This window comes from Bos taurus, chromosome 2 (genome assembly GCF_002263795.3).
Source record: "Bos taurus isolate L1 Dominette 01449 registration number 42190680 breed Hereford chromosome 2, ARS-UCD2.0, whole genome shotgun sequence".
Lineage (NCBI taxonomy): Eukaryota > Metazoa > Chordata > Mammalia > Artiodactyla > Bovidae > Bos > Bos taurus.
Genome location: NC_037329.1, coordinates 39,824,506 through 39,845,137, shown reverse-complemented (window position 1 = coordinate 39,845,137; position 20,632 = coordinate 39,824,506). Strand labels below are relative to the sequence as shown.

General features: G+C 39.2%; 1 protein-coding gene, 1 long non-coding RNA gene and 2 other non-coding genes across 6 annotated transcripts in view; 2 read left to right on the top strand and 2 right to left on the bottom strand.

Annotated features, from left to right (window-relative positions):
- LOC132342968 (uncharacterized) overlaps window positions 1-5,735 on the bottom strand; it is a 41,601-nt gene extending 35,866 nt beyond the window's left edge. Inside the window, exon 1 of the long non-coding RNA XR_009491578.1 lies at window positions 4,515-5,735. This is a non-coding gene — a long non-coding RNA (uncharacterized lncRNA). The remainder of the gene's footprint in view (window positions 1-4,514) is intronic.
- The window catches only part of GPD2 (glycerol-3-phosphate dehydrogenase 2), a 236,497-nt gene that overhangs the window by 43,689 nt on the left and 172,176 nt on the right, over window positions 1-20,632 (top strand). The window lies entirely within an intron of this gene.
- On the top strand, window positions 5,317-5,388 carry TRNAA-CGC (transfer RNA alanine (anticodon CGC)). The gene has a single exon. It is a non-coding gene; the product is annotated as a tRNA-Ala (tRNA).
- TRNAG-GCC (transfer RNA glycine (anticodon GCC)) lies at window positions 5,675-5,745 on the bottom strand. Its single transcript has one exon. It is a non-coding gene; the product is annotated as a tRNA-Gly (tRNA).

The following is a 20,632-nucleotide window of genomic DNA, read 5'->3' as shown; positions in this document are numbered from 1 at the left end:
ACCCTCAGTTCTTTCTTGTCTCATTCTCTGCTCTCTCCCTAAATAGTTTCATCCAATCCATGATTTTGTTTTGTCTACACTAGTGTTTCTCAAATATATATCTCAACACAAAACCTCTCTTTTGTCTCCAATTCATCATCTAAGTATCCATTTAAAATTCCATTTGAGAGAGATGAATTATCCCAATTTGAACAGAATAAAAATGGAATTAATGACTATCTATAAAGTTCACTCTCCCTCCCATGTTTTCTGTTTCATTGAATGACACCATGATGCATGTAATTTTTCAAGCCAGAATACTGGGAATTATCTTTGACACCTCCTTGTCTCATAATCCCAATTTTCAATATATCTGTAAGTAAATCAACAGTGAATTAATATCAGAGATATTTTGCATTAACAAATATGTACAGAGTCCTTAACACATATATTATATATTTTATATTATTATTGTATTCATGCAATATATACATCTATATTTGCAACACTATGGAATTCTTTCTGAAGCTCCACGTAACATTTATCTAAATGCTGTTCATTCCCTTATCCTTGTAACAGTTATTAGAAACATTCATTTCCCTATCTGTGTAACAACTGTTTGTTCCTTTCTACATCACAGGAAATCATTGCCTTTCATTCTCCACTTTTCCTCTTTTGTGCATCATCTGTTTTATTTTTCCAATCAGTTATGCAATCTGTATGTATAACTTCTTATTGTAACATTAATCCTATTCCATTGCTAGCCCATTCTATTTCTTTACACCCCCTCTTTTAAAGCTTTATTGAGGTCTAATTTACATATCATAAAACAACCGTTTTAACTGCCAGACTAAGTATTATAATTTTGGTTAATTTTATTGAGTTATGCAACAGTCACCATAATCCAGTTTTAGAATATCCTTTAGAATATCTTCATCAGTGCAATAGAATCCTTTATGTCCATTTACCCTTAAACAGCCTTTCTACCAATTTCCCACTTGACATTGCAAAGCCAGGATGTATTATGTGCCTCAGTAGAACTCAGTGAGTGCTTGATGCTATGGGGAGTTCATATAGAATAAAATATGATACCTAATCTCCAGGGGACTAACTAGTTGGTAAAATAAGACCTCAGTCAGAGGACTCCACAAGAGAATATATACCCTATTTCCAGCTTTTGTGAATAGGCCAGTATAAGACTATAGGGATTCCTGTGGTTGAGCAGATAATTTAAGTTTGGAAAAATCTTTCATATCCCATACAGATAAAATTTTTTTTTTCTCCCTGTAGGCCTATAACACCCTTTCTGAAACTGACCATTGAGTTTCCAGAAGTATGGGCTTTCTGTAACATCTTTTCTCCCTTAAATGTCATCTTAAATATGTACCTCCTTCTGTTTCCATCTATTTGTAACCAGAATCTAAATTATAGAATGTGCATCTTTCCAAGTAGAATCTAACACTGTTCAATAAATACTTCTAATTCTAAATGCAAATTATGATCATTGTAATTTTTCACATTAGGGGTACTTATTGAAAAGAGTAATGTTTATTAGCTGTCTCTGAATTAAATGTAACCAGTAGTTTTTTTGGCCCTTGGGTTGTTATTAATGATAATTAACTGTGGTGATGAAGAATAACTAATAGTTATGACCCTGAGAAGCAAAAGAATGTATTTCAAAGAGCTGCCTGTTCCTTTAGGTGTTGAGTAAAGCACTCCTTTTTCATCCAGGAAGCCACAAGCACAGGGCATTCCCAGGTGCCAGGTGTAGATTCTCCACTCCTATTCTTTCTTAGTCTCATCTTGAGCCCTTCTAATGGCCAGCAAATCAGCAGGGACAGCTGGTTGGAAGAACTCATTCATGTGATATGGGGGTGGTTAGAGGAGACAGGATATGCAAGGGTAAGGCATGTTTGTTTTTAGCACTTGAACACCTGCCTCTACCAGCTTTATTTTATATGAAGGAAAATAGGGAGGAGAAGTTGGACTGAGATAGTTTCTTTCATCCTCTAGCAATGCCAGCTTCCCAATGTGGGAGTCCCTGGGCAGTGAGTAGTCCTCTACTGTCAGAATTTTAGAAAGCTTGGCTGCTCACATAATTGGGTGAAGATCTTGAGAAAGCATGTACTTGAACACTACGGTTCTTTACCTTGGCTGCATATTAGAATCACCTTTTAAAATTCCTATGCCCAGACCACTCTCGAACCAATTAAATAAGTATATTTAGGAATGGAATTCAAGCATCAGAGTTTTTTTAAAGCCTGCCAGGTACTTTCAACCTACTGCCAAGTTTGAGAACCACTGGACTGGCCACAGACATCTCTTGGGTTTTTCCCCGGTTTTATTGAGATATAATTAACATATAATATTGTACTAGATTCAAGTGCATGACATGATTTGATATATGTATATCTTGTGAGATGACTAACACAGTAAGGTTAGTTAAAACCATCACTAGACATCTGTTGTTGTCATGAAAAAATAGACCTTAAGTACTAGCTCTTGGGCTTAGCTGCTGCTGCTGCTAAGTCACTTCAGTCGTGCCCGACTCTGTGCGACCCCATAGATGGCAGCCCACCAGCTCCCCCGTCCCTGGGATTCTCCAGGCAAGAACACTGGAGTGGGTTGCCATTTCCTTCTCCAATGCATGAAAGTGAAAAGGGAAAGGGAAGTCGCTCAGTCGTGTCCGACTCTTAGCGACCCCATGGACTGCAGCCTACCAGGCTCCTCCGTCCATGGGATTTTCCAGGCAAGAGTACTGGAGTGGGGTGCCATCGCCTTCTCCAGGGCTTAGCTGCACCTTGGAATAACCTGAAAGTTTAAAAAGGTACTGATGCTTACATCCATTCCTAGCAATTCTGACTTCATTGGTTGGGAGTGGGCTCGAGCAAGTATCAGCATTTTTTCCAAGACTCTTGTAAGTAATTCTAATGTGTGGATAGGAGTAAGAACTGCTGCTTGGACTGGGAACAAGCATCTTAACTTGTTGTCAACTTGGAGGGAAAGATGCTGTATACCTGCTGGACAAAGATTGCCAGGAGCTGAAGCAAGAATGTGAAAGGAAATATGGAAATCGTACCAGAGATAAAAGTCACCTGCCTCAAAGTGGGGGTGTAAGGTTGATTGTTATGAATGGGAGGGGGGTGTGCACGATGTGTGACAGAGAGACTGAAAATGAGGAAAATTTGTCCCCAACCAAGAGAAATGGGAAGGTGGAAGATAGGAGTGTCTTTTTAATACTGCATGATTTTGGACACTTGCTCAGCCTATCTTCATCTGTAAGCAGAGCAGGGGCAGTCTTATTTGCATACAGAATAAATGGGATCCGAGAAGTAGTCCCTAATTTAAAGTGTGCCATATCTCTCATCTTTCCCATCCACTACAGTGGCTGAAAAAGCCATCTTTCTCTTGGGTTATGCCAGGCCAGTAAATCGATTTCACATCCTCTCTTGGCTTTAGAGCTTGACTTCATTTTCTTTACCCAATTCACCAAGTTATGTCCTGGACTGGTAGAATAAATAGGAGTGAACAATTTAGAAAGAGCCTTCTTGAGGCTTAGCTCTGAACCTTAAGAACAAAGGTTCTTGCCTAAGAATGAAGTCCCAGAAAGGAAGTGCCTCAGATGATGGAGAAGTAAGTCTTAATATGAGGAAGGGATCCTAAAGAGGATGTCAAGGTGCGGTCACCAAAGGCAAACATGCTTCCTTTACAACTAACTGAATACTACACTTGCCATTTGCATTGGTGAAAACCCTGGTTGGTAAAAAATGGTTCTCTGTTTCTTGACTCAGTTAGCTGAAGAGGTTCATGTTCTAGTGACTCTGGATGGAAAGCAGGGGTTGGTTTGGAAATGTTTCAGTTTGGAGCAGAGCTCCTTAATGACGGTTCAGTGATGTGGCTTTTATCTTTTTTTAAAGACATTCTGCATTGAAGTTGTATTAAATCAGTATGTGGCTTGTTCTGACTTGTTCTCATTAAAAACAAAATCTGATTATGAATTTGAGCCATTATTTGTTGAAATTACTGTAAGCAAACACAGTAACTTATTTTTAATCTAGGACTTGATTATGAAACTTGTGGTTTACCCAGAGTTATTTTGAAACTTCTTTTCTGCTCTGGCTGTTGGCCTGCTGACTTTTCAGTTTACGAGGGGCGCTCTACTGCAACGGAAAACTGGAAATTCTAGGCCCTCACCGTGTGCCCTTTGGGTCAGCCTTACAGGTCATCTAAAGCCCAGCTCCCCCGACACAAAATCGCTCCCCTGTTCTTTCCCATCAGGGCACCCGAGGCTTTTCCCACTCAGCCTTCACTTCTTTGGGGTGGTATCAGTTTAAACTGCACTGGAAAGGATCAAACACATCATTTCATTATAAGGTAAGTTAGTCCAACGTATTACCCAGCACTCATATTTCAGAGAGAGAGAGGTTATTTCAAGGAAACACGACTGGAGTACATTTCTTCCTTTGGGGCTGGGATTAGGCTAAGAGGTTAGGAAGAGTTCAGAGGACACAATGAAGTAGTCTTAAGAGACTTACGTTTCTATCACAGCGTATCAGTCAGATGGGTCCAAGGTGTAAATACCGGCGAGAAAAGTGCATCATGAGGTATCTCCCATCGACCTTATCATTTATGTAAAATTAAGCTACAAAGAGGATGTTGGTGTCGTTTTCTTTCAGTTTGGACCCCACATAAAAAGCATGCTGTGAAGTCATTTTCTCCTCCAAGAGTTGGCTGTAACCCCTACAAAGCCAGTTTATGGGGATTTGGCGTGAACATGTTTTCCTGAGATGTGGGTTTGTTTTGGTGGGGGAGGGGCGGCTGTACAGGTAAATCCGAAAGATTTTCGGCTGTGCACAGAAGGTCCCCACCGCTCTGCTTCAGGAGCAGGTCTCCTTTGGCGCCAGGACAGCGCTTGCGGCGATTCCCGCCTGCTCCCTCGTACCCAGTACTAGGGGCTCTTCTCCGCAACAAAGCGCCGGATGCACCCTCACCTCCGCGTTCTGCAGCGCCTGCGCAGTAAGCCGACGGAGGCGTCAGGCTCGGGCTGGCACTCTGTGCTGGGACGTCCCGCCCCCTCGCTCGGCAGGGTGCAGGGTGTTAGTTCGGGCTCCAGGCGCCCGGCAGGAGTGCTCGAGAGCCAGTCAGGTTTGCGTCCCACAACGATGGCTGCATGGAGTTCTGATACATCCCAGAAACAGTTTCTAAAGGAAGTGGCAAAAGTAGAAAAGAAGATGCCGCGGAAGCTCTCACCAAAATAAAGGCTTGAAACTTAACCAGAGTCGTCGGTCTAGCGCTAGCCTGAATGAATGCCTATAACAGAAAGGGATTCCTCGGCTGGGGGATGTAGCTCAGTGGTAGAGCGCGCGCTTCGCATGTGTGAGGTCCCGGGTTCAATCCCCGGCATCTCCAACCAGCCCACGGTGGTTTTTTTTTTTTTTTTTTTTTTAATCCATATAATAGTAAATGTATGTCCTATTACATTTCACATGTGTACTCTAGACGCCCCAAAAATATATAAAAGAAAGTCTCGAAAAATATGGCGCGCCTCAGGGAATCAGCCGTTTTAATTGCTCCAAGAGAAACCCAAACGGGAAATTATGCTCGTCATCCTTATTTGCATAAAATGACCATTCCTAACTTACTAATGAACTCGTTTTGAGGAGCTGGACGTGTGGCAAAAGGGAAAACATCACATTGCATTGGCCGGGAATCGAACCCGGGCCTCCCGCGTGGCAGGCGAGAATTCTACCACTGAACCACCAATGCTCTTCCTGTAAGTTGTTTCCCACACCTTACTAGAGTAGATTTATCAATGTGCAGTGAGTTTTCTGTTACAGAGTGAAGTCCTTAATTCAACTTCAGAAAAAGCAATGGAGTTTTTTAATTAAATAACTATAAACATTGAATTAACATTTACCCAAAAAACTCATTATACCTAGTTCTGTTGAACCTTGAGAGGAGGTTCTGTCTTCTGAAGTTGTCCTCGGTGAATGAGGCAAATAAAAATTTTATTAATATGTAGACACAAAATTACATAATTACTTAGTTGTGTGTTCAGATGTTTAGATGTTTTAAAACAACCACTCCTGTTTTACTTTTCTTATCTTAGCTAATTCAGGCAAATACATGGGGTATTTGTCAGGGGTTGGGAGTAGGATTGACGGAGCAGTGAAGGCGAACTGGCGCTTAGATCCAAGTATATTGGAACTATGCGATGTGAGCAGGCATCTTTGGAACGTTAGTGATTCTTGACAAGTGACCTAGAATCTGTAAGATGTCCCTTCTTTGATAGTGAGAAACTTGATTCCAGGACTCTTTTATACTCCACAGTATGAGTTACCCTTTGTTTCCGCGGAAAGTAAAATTGCAAACCATACAATGAAGTTATATGAAGAGGAGAAAGTAAAGTGAAGGAAATGCATTCATGGAAATGAATCTAAACATAAGATAGAAGACTCTGGACTTAGGCATTATTGCCCCTTTATCTCTGAGAGGGAAGTTCCCAGCAATTTATAGGATCTTTGAAGGCCAAAAAGAATTTGGGGGGAAGGGGATGACTGAGAAATAACAGTAAGCACATAGCGGTCGCTGTGTGCTGGGCCGTGTAAGTACATTACACGTGAACTTCAACCCAGTGAAGTGGGTGTTCTCATTACTTCAACTTAGCAAAGGAGAAAAAGTGAGGCTGTCAGAGTCAAGGTGGGAACACAAGTGGTATCATGCTTAGTATTTCGTTGCTTAGCCACTCTCCTGCCTACAACAGAATAAAACACTGTGTAGTAACACCAGAATTATTTCCTGTGTAGCTCAGGAATATTGTGTATCAAGACTGGGGTTAAAGAAAGAACATAACAAACTGCTGAAATAAGGTGAGACTTCTACATCAAGATTTATTTTTAAGCATTTTTTTTAAGTGGGTGCATACAAAGCAAAATTTGAAGACAAATACAATACAGAATTATAAAGATGTAAGAGATAACAAAGAGATTAAGGAATAAAGAAATCTAGACTACAGTCTTAGTAACATATGGGGGAGCAAGTGAAAATCATTTTACTTTTTAGGATCTCAGTTCCTTAAAATAAGAGAACTAGAGGAGAAATGAGGTTTTAAAATTGCATTCCAGAAGTGTCTCAGGGCCACTAGCCAGCACAGGAGGGGTGGGGTGGGGATGGGGCATGTTGGGGGAGTGGGGGGAGCTCACCTTCTTTACCTGGCTTCCACACTTCACCAGCTCATTTATCACCTCTCCCGTTTATTTGCATTTGTTTGATGGCTTACAAGTCTGGAATAAAAAACGTTGAAAAGCCCTCAACTGGATGACGTAAGTTCATCTGAACTCTGAAATGTTATGATTCAAAATAAAAAGGCAATCTAAAACTTCATGAGAAACACTACAAATTTAAAAATTTAAACAGGTGGCAGGAATCAAATAAGAAGTATGATCTAATGGCAAACATTATTAGTGACCCACCAATGACTAGTTTACTTTTTTTCTTTCTGAAAGTCTACCTAGCTCCAGGGACAAATTGTGTGCATTAAGCCAGTTATTCCATTCCCCTTTCCAAGGATTGAGCTGGGATGGGTTTGTGACAGTTCCTGCCAGTGACAGAAAGAATGGTCAGCCAGGGGCTTCTGGGAAAGCTGGTGTCTCTTTGGCCCTTTCTTTCCTGCGTGTAACACCGTCTTGTGAGGTATAATGCTTAGAGCTGCCCCAGTCATCTAGTGACTTGCTGGGAGACAGAGGATGACCCAGCAGAAAGAAAAAGAGACACTGTGCCATCCTGAAATTTTCTCCACCCAGATTTTTGGTTAGGTAAAATAAATGAGGCCCTTTATTGTTTAAGCCCCTTTGAATTAGGTATTTTGTTACACGCAGCCAAGGGCATGTAGGATGTGTGTGTGTGTGTGTGTGTGTGTGTCTCCCAACAGTTTGTACCCTTTCTGGTACAAGTCTTCTATACTGTAGAGAACCAATACCTTGAGATTTGAGTAAGACAACTTGGCCCTTCATCTCCTTTTCTCACAGTGATAAGTCTACCCAAATGTTTTCCCTCACCATTGTGCTGAATTAAAGACAATATGTAACCATAGCAAGGGAAATCAAATCCTTACCAGAACTTTCTTTCCAGAGTTATAAGCCGAGACTTTTATTTGGGGTGGTGGGGGCGGGGGTTAAGCAAGTTGAATGTATAGCTGGTATTGTTGGTTATAGCTATCTTGATTGTACAAAAGAGAAAGAGAGGCCGACTCTGGTATGACAGTCATGCCTAACTAGAACAAATTCTGGATTTTGCACTTATATGAGTCAGTAAGTTGTCCTTATGCAATAAGTTGCCTTTTATTTTTTAAATCAGTTTAAGTAGTAGTTATTTTGCTTGCAAATGAAAAACACACATTGAGAAGCTATTTTACCCCCAAACAGTAAATTTAGAGGACTTTTTACTCTAGAATGTGCTATAAGATGAAAATATGAAAGTTTAAGGAAAATTTAGAGAAATTCATCATCAGTGGTTGAATCACCAATAACAGCCATATGAAAAATTTGAAGGACCCATCCTTAGTTTGTTGGACTAGTATTAATTCAGTAGCAAGGGAAGCCACCAAAGATTTTTTTGAGTAGATAAAAGATCAAGAGCATCTGAAGAGATGATCTGGCAACAATGTGTCAGAGAAGTGGAAGTAAGAGAAACTGTAAGTAGGGGAATTCACCCAGGAAGTGAATACAATGGGAGCAGTAAAGCAATGAGGTCTTGAATTAGGATGAGGTCTCTAGCATGAGGCAAGGCAGGAAGAAGAAGGAAAATGAATCTGAGAGATTAAGGAATAAAGAAATCTAGACTACAATCTTAGTAACCTATGGAAGAACAAGTAATTTAAGTGACTGGGAGGAGTGGTGTAGTGTAGGGAAGTCAGAAGGAGAAAGGATGGGAACTAAAGAGAGGAGTCAAGTGTTCACTTCTGGAAATACTGACTGAGATAACTCAGGGGAGAACCTTACTAGGTAGCTGTCATCTAGATCTGAAGAAATCAAGGCTCCAAGGTGAGTTGGGCTTCAGCTGCTTAGGAGTGGAAGGTAAGAATGTAGATACGGAGGCAATCCCACAGAGTTGAGAGCAGAGCCTTGGGAAGGTCTATGTTAGGGAGCAGCAGGAATTGAGGGGTCAAAGAGAGACAAGGAAGTGGAGTGTCTGGAATCTGTGGAGACACGGCTTATCAGGCAGGCAGAATCCTCCTTTGCCAGTTGTGAGTGACACATCATGACAAATACAGCTACTTTGTTTCAGAGATACACGCTATATTGACCCTGTTTCACATCAGAGATGCTGTGTCAGGCCGTGATTTCCCCTTTGGTATGGTTAAGCATGGAAAAATCACCAGATGGCACACCCTGACACTTTGCCTAGTCTACCATGCTCCCAAGCTCTGATGAGCAAGCCCCAATGAGGGTGGCCGAGAGGAAGAAAGCAGGGAGTGCCGTGAAAGGTTACACAATCATGTCTCTTAGGAAACCTGATCTTTGTGACAGCCCCATGGGGCAGGCAGGAGCTTGTAATTTGCATCATGGCACCTTGGGACACTTGCTCAAGGCACCTAGTCCCTGGTTGATGCTGGCTCACTGTGGAAATCTGGCCAAGCTTAAAGCTGAAGAAAGCAAACCATTAAGAAACAGAAATAGTTCATAGGATGCATAGCCACCAAAGCAATGACTTTTTTTTTTTAACTTGTGAGTGATTGTATTGATTTAATACACACAGCTTATTTCTGTCCCAGGTTACAAACTAGCCCTGGGGAAATGGTGGAGCCAGTCATTTAGATTGCCCTTTACTGGCTGGAAATTAAATCATTACTTACTCCATTTTAGAATCACAAGTAGTACCCCAAGGCCTACTTTCCTAAGGATTAAAATCAAGGCATGGAAATGAAGAATCCAGGTGTAATTCTCAGATGCATGCAGATGTTGAGAATGCAGCAATTTTTCCTAAAAAGCTGTCACTGCCAACTCCTCCTGCTCGGGATATGCTCATGTCCTCCAGCATGTCCAATCAGTCCTCCAGCATGTCCAATCAGTCACCGCATCTGATTCCCCCCTTTTAAAATGGCACTCATTCTTGCTCCTATCCCTCTCTCCTACCTCATGCAGACCCTTATCAGCACACTTCTTGGGTTACCTGGGAAACCCCTGGTTTCCTTGGCCATCCTTCATGCTGTTACCAGTTGAATTTTCTCCCTCCTTCTCCTACTCCCTCCCTCTTTGCCCTCCTCCCTCTGTTTCTTATTTCCTTAATATTTGAAAATAAAATTGTTCCTTTATTGCTGGTTCAATAATTGAATTAATTTTAAATCCATACAAAGTCCTCAGGTTTATGGGTGGGAATTCTTTATCCTTTTCTTTTGACAGCCATCTCTGGGAGCAGCATTTATTCATATATTCTTGACCTGGGCCACTTGGCCACCTACTATCTAATGGCAAAAATGGCTTTCTCTTCCTTTCTCAAGGGTTCTCTTCCTCCTCTCAAGTCAATTGGTTTCTTAAAATATATATATATATATTTTAGAAGTAACCCATGAATGTGGTAAGAAAATTCAAAAGGTATAAGAATATGCATTAAAAAGTAAGTCTTAAAAAAACGTAAGTCTTCACCCCACTGCAATCAGTTTCCAGATCTCATTCCTACAGGCAACCTGCAGTCATTCGTTTCTTGTGTTTCCCTCCACAGATATTCTATGTAGATACACATATAGCATTTTATGTGTTTATGCACAAATGGTACTTACCATACACACTATTGTGCTCATTGTCTTTTCTCTCTCTTTCTTTTTTTCAGAAAAATTGATCTCGGGAAAATTTCTTTCCAAGTACATGGGAAGATACTTCTTTCTTTTTAACGGTTCTATCATTTTTAACTGCCTTTTACTGGTTAGAAATTAAAATTTTATTTATTCCATCTCCCAATCACAAATAGTGCCCCAAGGCCAAGTTTCCTAAGGATTAAGTCAAGGCAGGGAAATGAAGACTGAAGCTGTAATGCTAAGATGCATGAAGATGATGAGAATGTCCACTACACAAAGGAGCCATCATTACCTTAGCCAGGTCATTAACAGAGGACAGACTATCTCTGATCTTTTGTTAGTGGAAATAAACTGCAGTGAATATCCTTGAACAAATGCCATTTTGCTCATGTGTAGGACATGTTGCAGGATAAATTCCTAGAGGTGCAACTGCTAAGCCAAAGGGTAAGTGCATTTAAAATTTCCATACGTATTGCAGAATTACTCCCAAGAAAGGTCTATATTTTTTAAAACACGAATTTCATTACATTACTCTTTTGTTCACCAACCTCAGTGGATCCCAGGTGTGACCACATTTTCTAAACCTTGCTAGATTCAGGGCCAGCTTCATAGAAGTGTGTCCTGTGTAGTCGCCCAGAGCCTCTCACTTGGATGGTGATGGGACATACCATGGCTTGTATGCAGCATGTAGAAGGCATTGGGTCAGATGTATTACAGAGTAACATGGATGCTCTCAAAAACATAGTACATAGTAAATAATGTAGGGGCTTCCCTGATGGCTCAGTCGGTAGAGAATCTGCCCGCAATGCGGGAGACCCACCTTTGATTCCAACCTGGGTTTGATTTCAACCCAGGTTCGATCCCTGGGTTAGGAAGATCCCCTGGAGAAGGGAATTGCAACTCACTCCAGTATTCTTGCCTGGAGAATTCCATGGACAGAGGAGCCTGGCAGGCTACAAATATAAGCTACAAAGATGACAATGTTATATGAGTTTAAAATAATGTAAGCAAAACAATACATCCTTTGTAAGGTCACATATAAACAAAAGATGTATATTAAGCATAATATGGTGATGGTTTATGGGGAGGCAAAGGGAATTAAATAGGATATGGGGATAAAAGTCAATAAGTACATGAACAAAACAATGAAGAGGTGGGGTCCGATAAGAATAACGTATCGTGAACAGAAAGTATGAGCAGCTCATCTCCAGACTACTGAGCTCTCCCCAGCTCAAAAAATCATAAAAAGTAAAAAGCAAAGCATATATGTTATAAAAATGCAAAAAACACAAAAAGATACAAAGTAGGAAGTAAAATTTTTCCTCCATTCTAGTACAGTCATGGGAGTGGTGGAGGTTGGGAGAGAGAGAGACAGGGAGAGAGAACATAGTGTAATCAGTCCTCTATTGATGGACCCTGTTTACTAGAATGTTTCTCATTTTTAGATTGATTTTTCAGCTTATTTGTATATAAACAAATCTCAATTGTATTTTACTTTTCTGAGCTCCTTGTATTGAAGGAGCTCCTTTTCTGAGCTCCTTCTGGTCCCTGTCAAAATTTACCTCTTAAATATTTACCAAAAATATTTTATTTTTTACTAAAAATAAAAAATATTTCCTCTAACATTATACTTTTGGTCAGAGAAAGTTTTATACCGTTGTTCTGTTTGCATGACAACTGACCTTTTCCAGTCCTGTGGCCACTGCTGCAGATTGCGTTTCAGTAGTCCCTAAAGCAATGTTGTATGTAAAATCAGTGTTCAGATATTCTGACTGATACTGAAAATTGCATGTGGAAAGTAACCTTCTCTCTAGTTTTGAACAAAGATATCTGGCTATATAATGGATTTAAATCATAAGGAAAATATGTTATATGCAGCAGAAATGATCTCCTAAGCAAGCAGCTGAAGCGCTAGAACCAGCTGTCACTTTATCAAGGCTGTTAATATATAAAAGAAAAAAAAGTGTGTCTCTGATTGGGGATACTCAGTTTGGAATAGGGAGGAACACTTTAGCTTTATGCAACTCATCTAAGGATAAGAAGGGCTCAGACTGTCACTTCTAGGTTACATTTAAAATATACAACATATGCAAAATAACATTAAGGGGCAAGAAAGCCTCTCTGACTGGGAGTGAATTATCTTTCAAACATCTTTGTTCAAAACTAGAGCACACGCATGACAAATTACAGTAGGTACAGTAGGTTCACAAAAAGATCCGACTTTCCTGTTTTTGAACTAGCACATCCTATGCCAAACCCTGCAAATGCTGACACACCACAGAGCCTCTGCTCTCAAATTCTAGCTGTTTTTTTTTTAAACATCACAATCCAACAAACACACATATATAATATATTGTTGTTGTTTAGTCACTAAGTTGTGTCGGCCTCTTCTGTGACCACCCCATGGACCGTAGACCGCCAGACTCCTTTGTCCTTGGGATTTCCCACGCAAGAATATTGGAGTGGATTGTCATTTCCTTCTCCAGGGGATCTTCCCAATCCAAGGATTGAACCTGAGTCTCTTGTGTCTCCTGCAATGGCAGGCAGATTCTTACCACTGAGCCACCAAGAAAGCCCTCTGGCTTTGTTTTTTGATGATGTGTATTCTGTTGTGTCCTTGTCCTTGTGGCCCACAGACATGGTCTTGGAAATGATTCCCAGCTTCCTTGCCTCCTGGTATTTCTCTGGGGCATTTACCTCCTTTAAGTCAGTACTCAGAAGGCTCAGTTAATCTAAGTCCCTAAGGCCCCAAATTGGATGTCATTGGCTTATAGAATAGGGCCAAAGCAATACCTTAATTTTGTGTCTCCTCGGCATTTTGTACAAATTTAATTTCCTGTGTGTCCTAATATAATAGACAAATCCATTTTTTGAATTGTTTGTAAATACCTTGAACTTTTTCTATCAAAGATTGAATCATCTCAGCACAGAAGTTGTGAAAGTGAGTAAGGTATCTTAATAGAAACTTACAGATTTAACTTTGAACACTGAGAACCATTAACACATTTTTCCTTATTATTCTTTACCTTCATTTACTGTAAGAGGCTGTATTGCAAAGTCATATACCATTTGACTTTGTTTTGTTCCTTAACATTCATGAACCATCTTACCTTGAGTTTATGCTTAAAATGTTAATACTGCTATTAGTTACTTGGAGACCTCTTCACTCTTCCCCTTTCCTCTGTTATGTATACACAATGTTTACCCCAAAAGGGTATTGTACTGGTGAGAGGAGTATTCGATTTGGTCAATTAACTGAATGTCTAACAGACAAATTATTTCCATTTTAATGTGATTTTTTTTTTTTACACTTTTAACACTAACCTTATGCAGTGGAAGAAAAATAACAGGGTAGGTGAAAATAACTACAACTGCATGCAGTATTTTTCGGAAATTAGTCTTTGTTCAGCTTGAACTAACAGCAAAGTAATTACATAAACTAGAACACTTTTAGTTAACAGATGGAAGAAATTAAGGTTTAAGTAACTGCTTAAAATCCTTTAAAAAATAAGTGGAGAATTGGAAATATGACTCTAGAACTTACACTCTTTAAAAAAATAAATAACTAAGAGATTCCCTTCCAGAATATCTTTTTTTAAATTTAATTAATTTATTTTTGGCTATGCTAGATCTTCGTTGCTGTGCACAGACTTTCTCTAGTTGTGGTATATAGGCTTCTCACTGAGGTGGCTTCTCTTACTGTGCAGCACAGGAGCTAGGATGCATGGTCTTCAGAAGTTGTGACATGTGGGCACAGTAGTTGTGGCTCCTGAACTCTAGGGCACAGACTCAGTAGTGTGGCACATGGGCTTAGTTGTACGTGGGATCCTCCTAGATCAGGGATCAAACAGTGTCTCCAGCATTGGCAGCAGAATTCTTTACCACTGAGCCACCAGGGAAGACCCTAGAACTTACACGCTTGACAACTGGTCTATAACAGACCCACAAGAGATTTACTTTGTATTTCATTTGTATAAATTTCAGTTAAGTTCTATATATTAAATAATTGCATCAATGGATATTACTAGCAGTTTTTCCTTTAGCACCAAGTAGCTTCCACTATGATCTTAAGGGTCATTAAACCTGAAGTCCCTCAGAAGGGTAAAGAATTCCAGATATAACTGGAATACTCTGATATAATGTATATATTATAAAATATAACATTCTGAGTTAATGATCCCCTGTTATAGAACTAGTACCTACTCTTAAACTAACATTCAAATGTTTGGATCACTGATAGGAATTCTTCCTACAGAATCCTTCATGGTTTTGAGGTAAGTCAGTGGAGAAGGCACTGGCGACCCACTCAGTCTTGCTGTCACAAATTTTAAAATGGTAATAAAAAATATAGAGAACATTGTCATTAATCTACTTTCATTTTAACATTTTAAGTGAAATTGCTTTCAAAACTGACATTTTAAAGCAGACTAAAACATAAATAACATACAACGTACTACTTACCTGTGTTTTTAATTCTTCAAATTGTGTATAAATTGAGTTAAGTTCAACAGTTCTGTAATAATTGATGCTAAAGCACAAGTACAGTCAGTCAACATGTGAGGTCAAACATTCACCTTAAAACATATGGAATAGATCTATTATATGAAAGTATTTATAATGCTTCTTATAGATATATATAAGTGTGTTTCTATCCTAAGAAATGCGTGTGTGCTCAGACATGTCCGACTGTTTGCAACCCCATGGACTGTAGCCCATGAAGCTCCTCTGTCCATGGAATTTTCCAGGCAAGAATACCTTAGTAGGTTGCCATGTCTTACTCCAGAGGATCTTCCCAATCTAGGGATCAAACCTGTGTTTCCTGCTTCTCCTGCATTGGCAGGCAGATTCTTTATTACTGTACCACCTGGGAAGCCCCATCCTAAGGAATACTTGGATCCTAAATAGTCTAAATGGGCTTCCCAGGTGGCGCTAGTGGTAAAGAACTCGCCTGCGGATTCAGGAGACATGGATTTATTTGATCCCTAGGTCGGGAAGATTCTCTGGAGTAAGAAATGGCAACCTACTCCAGTATTCTTGCTTGGGAATACCCATGGACAGAGCAGCCTTGTGGGCTACAGTCCATAGGGTCGCAAGGAGTAAGACACGACTGAAGCAACTTAGTTCAGTTCAGTTCAGTCCCTCAGTCGTGTCTGACTCTTTGTGACCCCATAGACTGCAGCATGCCAGGCCTCCCTGTCCATCACCAACTCCTGGAGTTTACTCAAACTCATGTCCATTGAGTCAGTGATGCCATCCAACCATCTCATCCTCTGTCGTCCCCTTCTCCTCCCATCTTCAATCTTTCCCAGCATCAGGGTCTTTTCCAGTGAGTCAGCTCTTCGCATTAGGTGGCCAAAGTATTGGAGTTTCAGCTTCAACATCAGTCCTTCCAATGAATATTCAGGACTGATCTCCTTTAGGATGGACTGGTTGGATCTCCTTGCAGTCCAAGGGACTCTCAAGAGTCTTCTCCAACACCACAGTTCAAAAGCATCAATACTTTGGTGCTCAGCTTTCTTTATAGTCCAACTCTCACATCATACATGACTACTGGAAAAACCATAGCTTTGACTAGACGGACCTTTATTGGCAAAGTAATGTCTCTCCTTTTTAATAAGCTGTCTAGGCTGGTCATAGCTTTTCTTAGAAGGAACAAGTGTCTTTTAATTTCATGGCTGCAGTCAACATCTCCAGTGAGTCTGGAGCCCAAGAAAATAAAGTCTGTCGCTGTTTCCATTGTTTCCCCATCTATTTTCCACAAAGTGATGGGACCAGATGCCATGATCTTAGGTTTCTGAATGTTGAGTTTTAAACCAACTTTTTCACTCTCCTCTTTCACTTTCATCAAGAGGCTATTTAGTTCTTCGATTTCTGCCATGAGGGTGGTGTTATCTGCATATCTGAGGTTATTGATATTTCTCCCAGCAATCTTGATTCCAGCTTGTGCTTCATCCAGCCCAGGGTTTCTCATGATGTACCCTGTATATAAGTTAAATAAGCAGGGTGACAATATACAGCCTTAACATACTCCTTTCCCAATTTGGAACCAGCCTGTTGTCTCATGTTCAGTTCTAATTGTTGCTTCTTGAACTGCATACAGGTTTCTCAGGAGGCAGGTCAGATGGTCTGGTATTCCCATCTCTTTCAGAATTTTCCACAGTTTGTTGTGATCCACACAGTCAAAGGCTTTGGCATAGTCAATAAAGCAGAAGTAAAGCAGAAGCAACTTAGCACACACACAAATGGTGTAGATATTCATATGCTTGATGGAAAGGGTATGAAGCAAATGATCTCAAGTTAGTTTCTAGCTCTGTAGCTCTGTCACATTTCTGTGGCTTTATTGGCATCATATTATTGGTAAACTTAATTATAAAAAATTAACTTTTACATTCAAAGTGGATGAGATCTGTGACTCCCCAGGCTGTCCAACAGTTAAGACTCTGCACTCCCAATGCAGGGAGCAGAAATTTGATTCCTGGTCAAACATCTAAGACCCTGCACACTACACAGCATGGCCAAAAGAAAAAACAAAAGTGGATGACATATTCAAAACTTTTTCTTAGGTTATTTAGTACCAGCATTACTTTAATGAGTACTTACTCTTCAAATGATTATAATTCCAATGACATTTGCATTTTTTAAAACAGGGGATGCCATCAGTCTTTTCATATATATTCTAAATAACAGTGACAGTCCCAGAAAGGATCAGTAGGTATTTAATATATGTTGTTAAATAAGAACATGAAGATATTACATAATATCTATCTAGATATAATGATGATGAGTTAATGTGCTCCTTAGACAATATAATGAACACACATTCTATTATTTAACTGCGGAAGAATAGAACAAGAAGAAAGTCTAATTCAAAGTCTTTACTTTTCATTAATTAGTCATTCATGAAATATTTTTTGAGGCTTTTAAATCATGTGCCAGATACTCTTCAAGTCACTGAGGATACATTCTTGAATAAAAGAGACAAAAATCCCTACCCTCCTGGCACTAACATTCTAAATGGGAAGATTAGGGAAAAAAAGATGCAATATAAGAAGACAGTGTATAGTTCTATAAATAGTTTTAAGAGCTGTGGGAAAAACAGACCAGGGAAAGGGGTTATATAATGTTTGTGTGTATGTGCTCTGTGGTGTCTGATTCTCTGTGACCCTTTGGATTATAGCCTGTCAGGCTCCTCTATCCATGGGATTTTCCAGGCAAAAATACTGGTGTGGGTTGTCATTTCCTCCTCTAGGGGATCATCCTGACTCAGGCATCAAAACACTCATCTCCTGTGTCTACTGCATTGCAGGCAGATTCTTTACCTGCTGAGCCATCTGGAAGGTAAAACATAATGTTGATAAGAGACTAAAATTGTAAATAAGGTAATGAGGGAAGGTCCCACTGAGGAAGTGACATTCCAGGGAAGATGTGTCAAGGGGGAAGGGTATTCTTTGAGAGAGAATAGAAAGTGTAAATTCCAAGACCCTGAGGTGGAAGGTGATTTTTTTAAGGAAGCAGCAAGGAGTTCCTGTGGTTGGAATGAAATGAAGGTGGATGAAAGTGATGGAAAATGAGATTAGGGAGACAGGTGGGCAGATGGTGGCTAGGCAAGGAATTTGGATTTTGCTCTGAATGATATGGAATGCCACTGGAAGGTTTTCGGAAGAGGAATGGTTTTACTTAATAGTACTTAGCAGAAGTAGTCTTGCTGCTGAGTTGACAGTAGGGTAAATGGGGGCAAGAAAGATAGCAAGGAGTCAAGGTAAGAGATTATTTCAATAATCCATGCAAAACATGAGGGAGGCTGGGACAGATGATAGCAGTGACAAGGGTTAGCAGTAGTTAGACTGAATGTATTTTACAACTACAACTCAATGTTAGATGCTTTCAAAGCTGAAAAGCATTCAGGCCCAGAGAAGCTGTAGTTTGACTAAGACAGGAACTAGTCAACCTGTAGAGCTGACATTGGATCACAGGTCTTCTTCTACTCCATTTTATACTTTCCCAATAATCTCACTTGTATAAGAGTTAAATAACTCATCCTTTGAAATCAAATTGGAAAATGAAAAATCTTACTTAAATGTAATTGGGATTACGTGTATTAGGATTCATTGTTTAAAATTAAATGAGAATATTTCAAAGTCTCCATGTATTTTATATCACTTTATTCTAAAGGTGAAACTGATTTGCCTGGCATACTGGACAGCTTAGATCTGGACTGATTTTTTTTTCCCCCTGTTTATCCAAGTGGTCAACATTTGACCCTGTTCCTTCACTGTTCATGAGTTTTCTGAATGATTCGTGAGTGTCTTGTATGGTGCCAGATACTGGAGCTTATCTAATACCTGACTCCACTGAAACCTCACCTTGGCTGTCCTCAGGCACTGTTGGTCACTCCCTCCTCTGCATATCTCTCTTGTAACATTTATTGCACTGAATGACATTTATCTGTTTAACTGACTTGTTTTCTCATGAAATGTTAAGCAATCTGAATTCAGGATTAAGTCTTATTTATCTTTCCATTTTCAGAAACTAGAACAATGCCTCACGCATTGTAGGTGTTCACTTAAGGATGAATCAACCAATTTTACTCAGAATTTGGTTTAGGATCACTTTCTTTTTCTTTTTTTCCCTTTAGATCTCATTCTTTTCAAGGTGAATGATCAATAGAAAGGAACACTGAAAAGTTAGAAAATAGTATTTGATTAATACCAGTAATTAGGGAAGCTCTGTGAATGCTTGTATAAAATTAAACAAATGCCAAAAGATGAAAATTATGATTGACTTGATGATTTGGAGCAAAACCTTGATGAATGGGCAATGAGTTTCTATTTGAATCTGTATTTGTTTATGTATTCAAGTTCATAAACAAACTACTAATAATAAGATTGTTCCTTAACTTACCAAATATTTATTGAGTACCTATTACATCAGGATTTGCTGATGCTCTTGGTTCATGAAATGCTTTTAGGTGCATATGGATATTTAAATTTTTTAATTTGTTTATATTAATATATAATTCATGAAATTTATTTCTTAGGAAGAAGTTAAACTTTTTAAAAAGTAAATTGAAGAAAAATGTAACAAGGGAAGTAAAATAGTGAGGGACATGTACAAATACTAAAACTTTGAGAAATATAATACAGTGAGCCATTAAGTGACAACAAAGAAATTTCTAGAGACTAGTCAAATGGACCATGAAGTATTATAGCTGATAATAAAGCTTAGTTTCAGGAAAAATAGCATTTCTTGAATGAGAAAAGAGCTAGCACTTTTTTTTAGCTTTTTTTCTTTTTCTTACTGTTGGCTTTAAATTTATATATCTGAGTGATATAAAACCTTCTTACTGACTGATTTCATCTGTATTTCTCCCACTTCCATTCTGCTTTTCTATTTTTCTTGACCTCTTTTATTTTTTTAAATCACCCTTCTCATTATCATCAACAAGAACAAGTATGAAGAGACAAAATGTGGTTGAATTTGCATAAAAGAAATTTTAGCTGAGTAGTTTTATAGTGAAACATGCCTTGAGACATATGCTTTTGAGTACTAATCAAAAACTTGTAAATAAGTGGTCTATGGCTCTATGGTTAATTGTGTCTGTCTGCCTCTCTTTTTTGGTTAAAACCAAACATTTCCTTATTTAAAATAAACTTATAGGATAAGGACAGCCAAACTTCTTTGCATCTTTAAGGTTTAGCAAACTTTGAAGCTTTTTTCTAAGTATATTTGAAAAACAAGAAATTTGGGGATACAAAATTGTTACTTGATCCAACATATATTTTTCTTTTTGGATTTGTTCCAAATCCTACCTATCTGAAATATCTATCTGAAATAATTATTTAACTATTCAGTGAAACTTTC